At 40.1% G+C, this 12,703-nt stretch overlaps 1 pseudogene; it reads right to left on the reverse strand.

The window, feature by feature from the left end:
- Window positions 1–12,218: 12,218 nt before the first annotated feature.
- LOC115600829 lies at window positions 12,219–12,359 on the reverse strand (annotated as a pseudogene).
- Between the last annotated feature and the right edge of the window lie 344 nt (window positions 12,360–12,703).

The following is a 12,703-nucleotide window of genomic DNA, read 5'->3' on the forward strand; positions in this document are numbered from 1 at the left end:
TGCCCATTATCTCCCATCCTGCCCATTTGAGCTGGCGAAAAAAGGAATCTGAAGGATTCTAGGAATCTGCCTGCACTAGGTGATGCAAAGATGAAGTTGAATACCCTGGATCTGTTCTAAGCTTGCTATAAAGTTGTAAAGTGTCCACCATCCCTCTCTTCAGGGGAATCTTTCTGTCCAGCTCCTATGTGCATCAAAGGACAGGTCTGTGTACTGGCTCTTGACATCATCTGCCAGTAGTATTGCATGAGATTATTTTACTGTGGAGATTATTAGTAGTGAAATGAGTTTGGGAGTTTAACATTGGGAGGGAATACATGATGTGAAACTGCAACATGTACCTGGGAATGAACTTATACAATTTAGAGTATCTAGTTTTTTCAGGCATTTGTTACAGCACAATGAATGCAATTCACTTCAATGTGATTTCAAAAGCAGATAAGCAAGTATGTGCATTACAGGAATCACTCAAAGAATGTTTGCGTTTTGAGACCATTCATTTCAACAGTGCTTCAAGAGTACATTAATTACCACTTGGTGATATAAAGTTTGGCATTTCTTAAAGACGATTTTTTTCCTTTCATGGAAGAGAAATACAATCAGAAGACTCAGAGCTACCTACTACTGAGATCATGCTGTGTCCTGAGACATGCAACAGAATCATAGAATCATAGATTGGTTTGGGTTGGAAGGGACCTTAAAGGTCATCTAGTCCAACCCCCCTGCAGAAAGCAGGGACATGTTCAACTAGATCAGGTTGCCTGGAGCCCTATCCAACCTGACCTTGGATGTTTCCAGCGTGATACAAGTTGTGATGCAGTTCTGCAACACTTCTTTACTCTCCTGTGCCTTCTGCTATGGTGGTGAACATTTGTAAGCCCATGAGAGGAGTCAGGCATAGTCTACAGCTTTCACACTTATATTTCATAATAATTATAGTTACATTACTTTGAAGGAAGATTGTTGCTCGTGCCTTCCCTTTTCCAATATACTTTTGTTATTTTCTCCTTGCCCATACTACTTTCCAAATAAATATTTTCCCTTTCTGCTCATCAATCATTACGTAAAATATTGTTCTTCCATCCCTGAGGACCCATGCACCAATGTTAATCATATACAAACTATTTCACACAGCCATATTGTAAAGTAACTAAGTAGTATGCATGTCAGGAAGTGACAGACAGTATAAGCATTCAGTTACTTGCTTATACAAGGTTATTGAATTAACCTAGACATGACTAATGGTACTAGTTACCTCATTAAAGGTAATTGAAGGAGAATCTGGTGTTTCAGTGCTAAAGATCTACAAAAACACAGTTTTAATAAGAGCAATTGCAACTGAAAATAGCTTTGAAATTAAAAAAAGAAACGACGAAAGGTTATCTGTATGCAGAATTATTTGGTTATGTTTCTTTACTGGCTAAGTAATACATCCTGCAGGTCTTCAAAATGAAATTAAGGGAGCAACTTCACAAATGTTTTAGGAGTGCAGTAACTATATTTGAGTGCTGGGCTCAAGATGTGTGTGGAGCTCCAGAAGAAACCATCCCTACTGACCCGCCAGAATGCCAGACGTGGGACCTATGGCCAACTGAGCCAAAAAGAGTCGCGTGCTCTGCTCTGCTGGCATTCATACAGACCTCTTGTGTAGCACTCATGCTGTGCAGAGTGAAATCTGCCATGACAAGGACTCTATCAGTCTGCTAAGACTTGTGTTCCTCATATGTTCTCACTGATGAGCCGTAAATATCCTCCAAGCTAGTTGTACAGTATAGTACTATAGTTATGGTGGTCAGATTTCTCTTAAAAGTACCGTGTAAAAGAGCCGAGAAATGTGAAACAGATGAAAAAGTTGTAAAACAAAGATGGGATATAATGACTGATCTCATGATAACTTCAGAAATTGTCAGCACCATAAAGTGATGTGTTAGTCTATGGCTTTAGGAGAAAACATAAATGTAAAACAGGTTTTCTATTTTTATCTATTCAGCTAATGAGAATTTGATCAGGGTAAAGACATTTCATCTTATAGCAACCTGCTATTTTCACTCATTTTGGAAAACAATTGAGACTTGTTTATTTTGTGCAACAGCTTTTGTAACCTAATACATACATCTAATTTAGCAACTTGCTGGATTGTTACATCTCTCATGGCAATGTAGTTCCTGGTACCCACTGAAGCAGGTCCCTGCTCTTCTTGACTTGATCTGAGTTTCCTGCTTTGACCACACACTGTTCCCTCTGTCCTTGGGTCAACATTTTCTGTGCAGCATTCCCTCCAGCAAGCTGGATGACAGTGCAATTTGGTATTGTAGCTCATCTGAGATCATCCAGTGACTCCCTCCTCCCAAGGGTAGGGACAATGGCTGCTTTAACTAAGAGGGTGGTAGGAACTGAGAGTGGCTTCAGCCTCCCTGTCTTTCTCTATGTAGCCACGGGGCAGAAGGAAGACTTTAAATCTTTTAAAGTTTTATGGGGGAACTGTAGGTCTCAAATATTTCCCTGTGTATACAAGAAGGGAACATGCAGCTAAAATGTGTGATGGTAAACCCTTTCGTTCACTGTGTTAATGCCATTTATTCCTAGCACTAATCTTCCCTTTCTCATTTTACCTTCTTCCTATCCCTCCTCCTGTGAACCACACAGGCAACCAACTTTAGAAGTTTGACTTTGTCATATTATTGAGTGTGTGCCACAGCTGAAAACGCAGCTTCTCCCAAAGTATTATTGCCCCAGTTCCTGTGATAAAGCCTCAGTAGGTCAAATGATCCATTCAGGATATTTGGGTGCTATTTTCAGTTTTGAATGAGCCAAGACCAGTTATCACAAAATACACTACAACAGATTTTATTTGCTTAGAAGTGGCACAGTAGTATCCAAACCAACAAGAGGGGTTGCCATGAGGGACATCTTAAAATGGATGGACCACTAATCAAAAGATAATTAAAATTATTAGGAAAATATGATTTTGAAAGTGTATCACTTTCAGTAGTGGTTTTTCCCAACTCTCCGTTTGCTTGTACTGTAAGGTGTAGCAAGAAATAAATATCCTAAAACACAGGCCCATCTGCAGCCTCAAAAAAAGCAACTAATGTGAAAGAACAGTAACCCCAGCTCTGGGGGTTTTTTTGTGTTGTTTAAAGCCCTACATAAATCAAGAGGAGGCCCACAAAGGGAAGACTGTTTGGTTTCAGAGACTGGTCTTGATTTTCTGCTTAGGATAATCAAGATCAGGAATCCATCTCTAATTAAAGGCAAACAGAAAATATGCAGGATTTTCATATACATTCTTTTCATACTCACAGTTTAACGTGTTATGTACACAGTATTCTTTTCCTTTAATTCAACTTTCTCAAATTATGTGCAGACAGCTTCAGCTGCAGGGAAAGGTGGGAGTATTTAGGATATCTAGAATTTAACTGTTTCACTCCTACTACAGAAGGACCTGTTTCTTTACCAGAGGTATTCATAGAAATGTGGTTTCTATTTTCAACAGAAAACTTCAGTGATTCTGTGTGATTCTGTTGTGTGGTTTGTTTGGGGTTTTTTTTTGGGGGGGTGAGGTGTTGGGGTTTTTGGGGGTGGTTTTTTTGTTTTTAAATGAGTACATCCTAGTGAAGAGGTTGGTCTGGCTTCTTTGAAGAAAGACATGCTTTTAGTTTTAATAAACATTGTGCTTTTTCCTTGCCTGCTTCTGTTGTAGCTGTGGTTCTTTTTGCAATATTTTTCCATGGAGATGTCATTCAAGTGAATGAAATTTAAGCAGGATGTGGGTTTTGTCACTTTGATGGTGATGTAGTTTCCCAGATGTAAGTTTTTCATTAAGAAATTAATATTGGCAGATTGGGTATTACAGTAAACTGAACAAGTTCGAGTATGCGGTAAGACCACACCATTTTGCATCGTTCCCCTCTCTCCCTGCACAGTGAAGTCTGGGGTTAATTTACATAAATTCTTAGATTTCTAACAGCAGCACCCTGTAAGCTGAACTATTCCTCATGCTTTTGGCTCCCTTTCTGAGACATATTGCTGACACTTCCATCACTGACTCAGTATAGCCCAATGAATCAATGTCTGATGTCTAGTTTTTAATAGATGGAAAGGTTTCTGATGATATGTGGTTGCATTTATTTATGTGGCAATAAGATAGATGAAGATTAAAGTTCGGCTGAGATAGTTCTACCCTGAGATCCTCTTCACCTAACGCTTGTAGAACACTTACTCACACAACTTGACTTTGTCCAATAAACATGCTTTCCGCAATTAGAGAAGCTCTGTGTGTTGAACTGGGTGCTGAGGGGCAGCACAGACTTCTGTTAGGCCAGTTGTCCAGAGTGGTTCAAATCATAGGCTCTTAGGAGAGACAATACTGAAGTAATTTCCAATCATGCAAAAGATTCAATATCTCCAGTAAAACAGCTTTCTCAGGGGGAAAAAAAGCATTAAGAGCCAATTTCCTTGAATAAAAGAGTGAATGCCCTTCTTCACTGGTGTAAGAATAGTAATAGCTGTGTAAAGAATACTGGAACATTTTTTTATAATGACTATTTATTTCTGTGGGCTGTTGGTCCAGTAGTTAGAGGTTTCCTGTAAATAATTTTTATTAATGTGGGTATCTTGGGGGTATGTATTTTTAACAAGTTTATTTAAAATAATAAAAGCAAACATGCACCGCTCGCTTGGTTAGTCACCAGTGCATCCTTGGTTCTGCCTTTTTCCTTCTCTTCTGTTTATCTGGATTCTACCATTTACTCCTCATAAAACAGTAAGAGAAGGCTGAAAATGAAAAGCAGGCAGCTAGTTCTAAAATAATTCACAAGGACCTCACTGCAACGGGAAGCTTCACCAAAACGCAAATAAGCTACCCATTCTTCACGCAGTGCTGTCGAATTGCATCCCCTCCACAAGCCTAAGATTCTTTTGCTTTCTGACTCCTCTCAGCCCTTCAGCTATTGCAGCACACACCTATTCTTAGTCTGCTGAGTTACGGTGACTCGCAGTGGTCTGCTTTCCCTGCACCACTGGTGGCCTGTGGGTCTTCACTGTAGCCATGACCTCACTGCAACTCTCCCTCTCGTTTTGCTGCACCATAGTCTGCTGTCTTCTGGGCATGATGGACTCCCTGCAGGTTTTGGTTATAGGCACCAACTCATCAGCAGGGATAGGTTCAGCTGGAATCCGATGCTGTTCCTGCTCTGTTGTCTGCCTATCGCCACTGTAGGGATGGTTTACATTTCTGTAAAGCAGGTTCTGCATTGCCACAGGTCACAGCAGAGCAACATTTCAGTGGCATGAGAACGACCCCATGAATACCTCAGCCTGCATGAGTGGTGGATGCCAGCAAGTGCGCTTGCAGGGCCAGCTTAAGCTGTGCTTGCTTGCCAGCCAAAAGCCTCACAGGTGTTCTGGCTAATGGAGGTGAGTAAATGTGACAGTGGCTTTAGCTAGAATAAGTTCTAATTTTATTTGGTTTTTTTGAGGTGCAAACTAAAGCTAGTGTTTTTTACTACATACTCATCAATAAGAAATTAAATTGGCAAATGGGTAGAATTGAGCTTCTTAAGGATTTTTACTTCTTAAAACTGACTCTAAGCAAGTTTCTGATTTACATATTTGGAAAAAAAAAAAAGCCTTCTAACAATTAGCATGTTACCTTTTTTTATTATAAGGAATCTTATTATTATCTCACTTTTTACAGATTTTCCATAGTGTAAAAGTTTAATCCAGAAATGTGTGAAATCTTTTTTTCTCTAAAATTGTCAGTGAACAAACACTGTAATTTTAAAGTAGCTGTTTTGTCTTTTGGTAAAGATTGTTGCAGGTTTTCTCTTCCAGCTGAAGAATATTTTTACTTTTGTCCTTTTTCTGTTTTCAAAGAGTGTAGAATATTGTGAACAGTTCAATTTTTTTCTGTTTATGGATTACAAGAAGTATTATCTAATTGTTCAAAGAATAATTTAAAAAGCAGGCGTTGTTTTTTATAGTACTGCTTTTTTCAGATACACTGTCCTCTCCTCTCCCCTCTCTCCTCTCCTGTTGTTTTTGACTCTGAGTTTTCTGAGCTTCGTAAGACCATTTCTTCCATGCTTGTTCCTACCTGACAAACAACTGCCAACAGTTCCCTAGAAACATTGTGATCCCAGTTCCTTTTTTGTGCTAACTGCTGGGTTTGGGAATTTAAGCTTCAAGCATGCTAATCTAAAGTTACTTAGTATGGGTGGACCAACTTTTCTTTCCAGTCTCGAGTCTCCTTCTATTGCATGTTGCTTGATGTGGCCAATTTGCTTACCTAACTGAGATCACTATTTGGTCTCGAATAGCTGAACCACTTCTGAAATCTAAGACTGCCGAGTATTTCCAAATAAGAAAGAGGTAGTTACATATGAATTTTACTCTTGAGGGCATACAAACTGGGGTTTTTTTCAGTATGAGCACATGGAGGGGTAAGTGTTGTCCTGTACAAAGGAACCCCACTGCCTGACCTGCGCTTTTACTTAAGTCCAAGAAGGAAAGGAAAGTTTGTGGAATTTACACACCCTGTGGTGTTGAAGTCTGTTGATAAAGTAAACAAGAAATAAAAGTGAAATGCATGCAATTTTGAGTCATCTGCTAACTGACTATAAATCTACAGCAGTCTATTTATCATTTCCACCAAGGCTACAGCAATTCAAACAGACAAGAGAATGCAGCTGCCTGTTCCTGTATGCAGAGCCCATAGACGGGTCAAAAACTCAGCATAAATCAACAATATCGAGCTGCTGCATAAAAGACAAAGCCCAGAGTCCGAGCAAGAAATGGAACAGTGGCTGCGTGTGAAGTAGCCCCCAGCATTGCCTGGAAGGGACAGGTTCTGGTAAGGTTTTAACTTGGATATTGTGCGTAGTTCTGGGTGCTGCGCTTAGAGATGCTTATGGATTAAGGAGAAAACATCCAAGACCACTTGTGAGGATGAGCAGGGCTCTTAACTGCATTTCTCTTATGAAAAGACAAAATGAGGTGGAGTTGTTTTCGGCTCAGAGACAGGAAGACTGAGGGTGGGGTATGGTAACTGTGGTCACTTCCTGTCCACGGTGAGTGGAGAAAAATCTGGTGAGGGGCAGCAAGGAAGATTGAAGTTTGATATTAGGGAAAAGTTTCTCACGGCAAGCATGTGGAAGTACTGGAGAAGTTGTCTTCATCACTGAAAGTCTTTGCAAGTGGATTAGATAAACATGGGCCAGGAACAGTTTATGTAATCCTTGCCTTTCCCAGGTGACCCTCTGAGGCTCAGCCTTGAGATTTCTGTTGGAAGACAACCTAAGTTTCTCCTTTCCTCTACCTGAATAATATTGCATGGGGTTTTTTTCCCCCAGACCTTGCAGGGACATAGCCTAAAAGCAATGGTATGTACTTAAGCACCCAGTACTACTGTAATTTGTTAACTGTGCCAGGTTGCTTTTTTGTGAGAGCTTCTAAATTTTACAAGAATTTTATAAATGTCTTAGCTAAAGATATACAATTGCCAAAGTTTAGCAGCGTCTTCAGAAAGGCTTGGGAAAGGGGCAGTCACCCTAAATAAGAAGAAATGTTTCTCTAGCTGTAGGTGTAACTTTTCAGGGCATGCCAGTTCTCAGTTATATTACGAGGCCAGTCATTTCTCCTCCACTGACCCATTTCAAATAATGAAGTGCTTACAGAGACCTCTTGACTGTTAAGCCTGATTTCTTTATATTGCCTTGCACTTTTCTGTTTGAATTCAGATTTGTTCTTTTATTTCTTTCAAGGCAAAAGAACAAACATACTTCAAATTAGTAATGATGCAATAATGAAGCTGAGTTACACAGTTCCAACAAACGTGGGGTGTGAGCGTGCAGGGTTAGGAGTCCTGGGGTATTTGGGGCACATTTTTACTGAACTGCAGGGGCCTCGCAGTAGGCTGGTAACTCAGGGGGCCAGGTCAGTGGTGAGATATCTTCTTTAAGTGTTAGCCAGAATTTGTTGGCAGGCAGCAGGGAAGTGGATAGAAGACTCAAAGGTCAGATGTTGTTCCAAGTTTGTCACAAGTATGCATTAGGGAACAGTGATGTGGGGGTGGACAGGGCTGAGACACCAGATTTAAGCAGGAGACTGGTGCCTGACACCACCATCATTGCAGACAGGAGCATGGATAAAAGAACACAAAACTACAATGCTGTTTTTCTTCAGACTTCTGAAATAATGAAAGAACTCTAGGGCTGCCCATAGTACATCAACATTAGCCCAGCTCTATCCAGTACAGAAAACATGATTGCATACTTCAATAGTTTTGAGGCATGTCTGCTGAATGTCATATAGATTCCTGATGGCGCAATTGCAAGCAGGACAGATTTTAAGTGCCTACAAAGAGGGACATAAATTCTCTAAATGCTCTACAAAATCAGATCAGCTGTCTTGCCGAGTACACTTTATCTTCAGCAGCATGGATAACTCTAGTTGTTATTTAGTGAGACTGAGCAAGCTTAGTCATTTGCTCTGGTCCATTCCCACTACATTGTACCAGATCCACCACTGTTGGATTAGGGATGTTACAGAGTGCATTCCCTCCTGTTCCCTTTCTGTGTATGTACCTACTGTCCATAAATCTGTGTTACTCTTTCTGAATCCAATGGTGCTGGCTATCTTCACAATCTCCTGTGGCAACAATTTCCACAAAACTGACATGAAGTATAGTGTGAGTTTTCATGCGAGCGATTCCTGAGCTTGCCTTTGATTTGCTTTCTAGAAAGTCTTTGTTCCAGCACCTTGGTCACTTCAAACTAATAGCTCTGAAGCATGCAGAGCTAGGGGTGGAGTTTTCCTTCTGCCCCTCCATTTGCACATATCACATAGTTTGGGAAATTTTTTTAAAATATTATTTTAAAATTTTGAAAGTTAGGGGGTTTTAAGTGTTCAGAGGAACACACATACCTTTAAACAGGTAGAGAAAAATTCTGAAAGGATTAAGTGGTTTTGTGTTTGTCATACACATACAGACTTACTTATGCATATACACAAACCCACATTTCACTTTACCTTCTTATTGGTAATTGCAGCAGGCCAAAAGAGTAAAATCTTGATGTGCTGCACCTTGGAAAGCAAACTCCTCCTTTCAGATGCCTTTGGCAAGAGAGAGCACAGTTAGTGAAACAGAGCACTGCTGGGTTGAAAATGCTGCCAATACAGATCACAGCAGCACTGTCTCAGTGTAAGTGCTTTGTAGCTTGAGTCATGCCTTGCCCCTTCAGACATGCTCGGTACAGCTCTTCCCTCCTCCACCTCCTTCTCACAGCCTTCCTAAAATGCCTTTCCCTCAGCAGGGAAGGATCATATGTTGAGGGTAAACATATAGCTCCACCTATTTCCCTTTCTGTTTTACTTTAGGTTTTAGGGTTTCAATATTGTTTCAGCATAATACACGACATACTGCAGAAACAGCAATTCATCCAACTCTTCTTTAAAAGTTAAGATGTTCAGAAGCAAACTTGAATGCTTTCTTTTGCCCATATTCCTACTGCATAAGTCCACTTAGGATGCAGGAAGTTATAGTTGTTGGCATATTGAATTATGTTAATAAGATCATTTCAGAGAATTCCTTCTCTCCGCTTCTCAAATTCTTCAAACTTATCAGGAGTGTTAGAGAAAAGCAGGAAGTGTGAGATACCAGTTGCATTGCTTATTTATGGGCTCACTTTTTTTGTTTTAATTTTTATTTCATTTTTATTTGCTGTCTCCTAGCTCCTTGCCAAAATAGCAGAAACATCTGTCTGCCTTCATTGAGCAGAATCATTTATGAGTCCCAGATTTACCAACAGTATCAGTTACAGCCAGCAAACCTCACTCTTGGTCTTATTAATTACTTTCCATCTGCTTTTCCCTCAGGCATCTTGGTTAGCAGAAAAATGCTGACAATCATCAACAGTAATGGCTTCTTAAGTTAGTTATTTATTAAGTCAAGCCTTTTGCAGATACAGTTTCAATAAATACATTGTAGGGTTGGGTTGTTTTTTTTTTTAGAATGAGTCATCTTTGAATTGGACCTAGTTGAAAAACGAAAATGCAAAAAATCGAGAAGCTGTGGACAGTGTGGGAGTGGGTTTCTTTATTATTATTTTTTTCTATTTTATTTTAAACTGATCAATGGTCTTAGCTTCTGCTTTGAACTTTTAAGCTTAAAGAAGCACCACTTGGATTCTGTAGCTGTATGCTCAACTCATGGAAAAAGTAGAGCTCCAGAAGCAGTTACTGGGCAGAAGGGGATGGTCCTACTGGGCCTTGGGGGTTCTGCTCTTGTCTTTTTTTTTTTTTTTTTTGTTTAAGTGAACATTTTTATTCTTCTTTTCCCATGACTTTTCCCTCTTTTGGCTAGGTTGCTCCCTCGGTCTCCTACTGGGAAAGCAGCATTGAACTTGCAGTGCTGAAAAGATGATTAATGGTAGGCAAAACTGTATACAACATGCAGTTTATTTTGGGGGGGGGAGTATGCAGTGAAATGCTGCATTGGAGAATTCTAGGCAAATGGTGTGTGAAATTGTTGACAAATTGCCCTCATTAAGCTCACTAAATGAATGCTTTCATGAGAACATTGGCTTGATATCACCACGTATAATATAACTTCTACTCCAAATTGCGTGTGCTGCTATTCTTATCTTTCAAACCCTTGCAAAAGCTTTGCCATCCTGATAAAGACAACCATTGTAGCTGTCTTCACTGTTTAGTACATGGGATGTGAAGGAAAATTGCAGACGGTGACTTCCATGAGTGGTTCTGAATTATTCATTAATTTATTCATTATAATGAACCATTCTGAGCCTGGTCACTAGAGTTCATAAATGCTAAGAAATGGATTTAGAAATGCCTTCAGTTCCTCAGAATCTTTAACTTGTTCCCTGTCAATGAAAGGAACAGTAAAAGGACAACAGTCACAGAAGCCTCTGTTTTAGAAAATGCAACCTTGGATGCTGCATAGCTTTGTTTATGTAGAAAACTTTCAGGGGAAAAAAATGTCTGAAAGGTAGCAGTGTTGCTCCAGCACGTTCATTGGCATTCAAGTAAGGTCATTGTGTACTACACACTTGCCCTACCAAGTTGAATTCAGGCCGTCAGCCTAAATATGCCCCACTGGGCAAATAATGAAGTGTAAAGCCATCACAGGGGGAAATGCATAGACTACCAAGACTTTCAAAGATGAAGGTCAGGCCATGGCCCAGTGTTCAGGCTCGTACCACACACAGTGTGTGTTTGTTACCAGGTTTTAATATAGTAAGAGGTAAAGTATCCATGCAAAAAGCTGCCAGTGTGAACTCTTTACCTTTGATTAAGCAGTTGCTCTAGCTACTGCAAAGGAGTAAGGAGACGACAGTCAACCCATGCTGAAAAATGATCCATACAATGAAATGTAGAGAAGTCTCTGTCCTAAATTAAATGTATACCATGCAGAGAATGACATGTGTATAGATACAAGGCTGTCCTTGTGTTGAGGGCTGCTGGTAATTTTGAACAGGAATCATAGTATAGGAAAAAGAATGTGACATGACTATATTGTCAAACATTGATCCACTTGGGATAAAACCAGTTGTGGCTGGTCCTTCTTAGAGCCTTGACAGCAAGGAGAGCCTGGCTGGAAAAAGCTGTTGTAGCGGAAGAAGATGAAAAGCACACCATATAAACAAGAGAACAGGAGACTGGTTTCCCCTCATCTTCTCTTATCACGTAGTGTGAATTCTCAACCCATACTCTTTCACAGCTTGGGAAACCCCCTTTCTTTTCATTACAGCTAGGTAAGCATGGGTACAGGAACACCTGGGAGCTTTGGGAGATTTTTAATTTGTAACTTAACTTTTCAGTATGGGCAAGATTGGGAATGATTGAATTACATCGATCTCCACTGTTATGAGCTGCACTAGAAAACTGCATAAGCAGCTGCAGACAGGGAAGAGTCTGTGTGGTGCTCTGTAGTTGGCCTCAGGCAAAGCCTGGGGTACTTTTAGGGTACCTTTGTGGGCCATTAAGCTCCACTGGCAGACTTTAAACTAAAGTACCCTGAGGAGAGTACCTGTGATCTCTTTTCAACAGTAACACTGATGTGTGAATACATCTATAGTAGGTGAATTGCACAAGCAGTTGTTGAACATCTGTCTACATTTTAGTTCAGATAAATAAAACAAAGCCCCATAGATCTGTCAAGTTGCTGTAAGGCAGGTTATTTGGTTTCTTTTCTTACTTGGGGATGAGTGCGAACACATCTTCCCCACTACCACAAATTATGCAGTTTGATTTCCCACATTTAGGAAAATCTCAGATGATCTCTATCACCTTGGTAAACAGTTTCCTTTAATACAGTGTCTTCCCTGCTGTAAAAGTATAGATATGCTGTGGCTGTGGTGGGTTGAGGCTAAAGCCTAGGAAGGAGGTGCCTCTGAGATTTGAACTTGACTTCTGTTTACTACACAAGAATTTGAACCATATATTCTTACAAACAGCGTGTAGTTTGTGTCCGCACTGATCACCCTGTTGTCCAGAATAGTCTGGAGTGACCTCTCTACTGGTCAGTAGTGTCATTGACTATAGAGTACATTGTGACTGAAGTGGGTTTTTGAGTCCTTTAAAGAGGCAGCATATGGATTATGTTGACAACTCTGAGCATCCTGGTACCTCATAGATGGAGTACATAAACTTTGTATCTCACTTTATGTGGTACAGGATTTAA

Source organism: Strigops habroptila, chromosome 1 (assembly GCF_004027225.2).
Source record: "Strigops habroptila isolate Jane chromosome 1, bStrHab1.2.pri, whole genome shotgun sequence".
In the NCBI taxonomy this organism is placed as follows: domain Eukaryota; kingdom Metazoa; phylum Chordata; class Aves; order Psittaciformes; family Psittacidae; genus Strigops; species Strigops habroptila.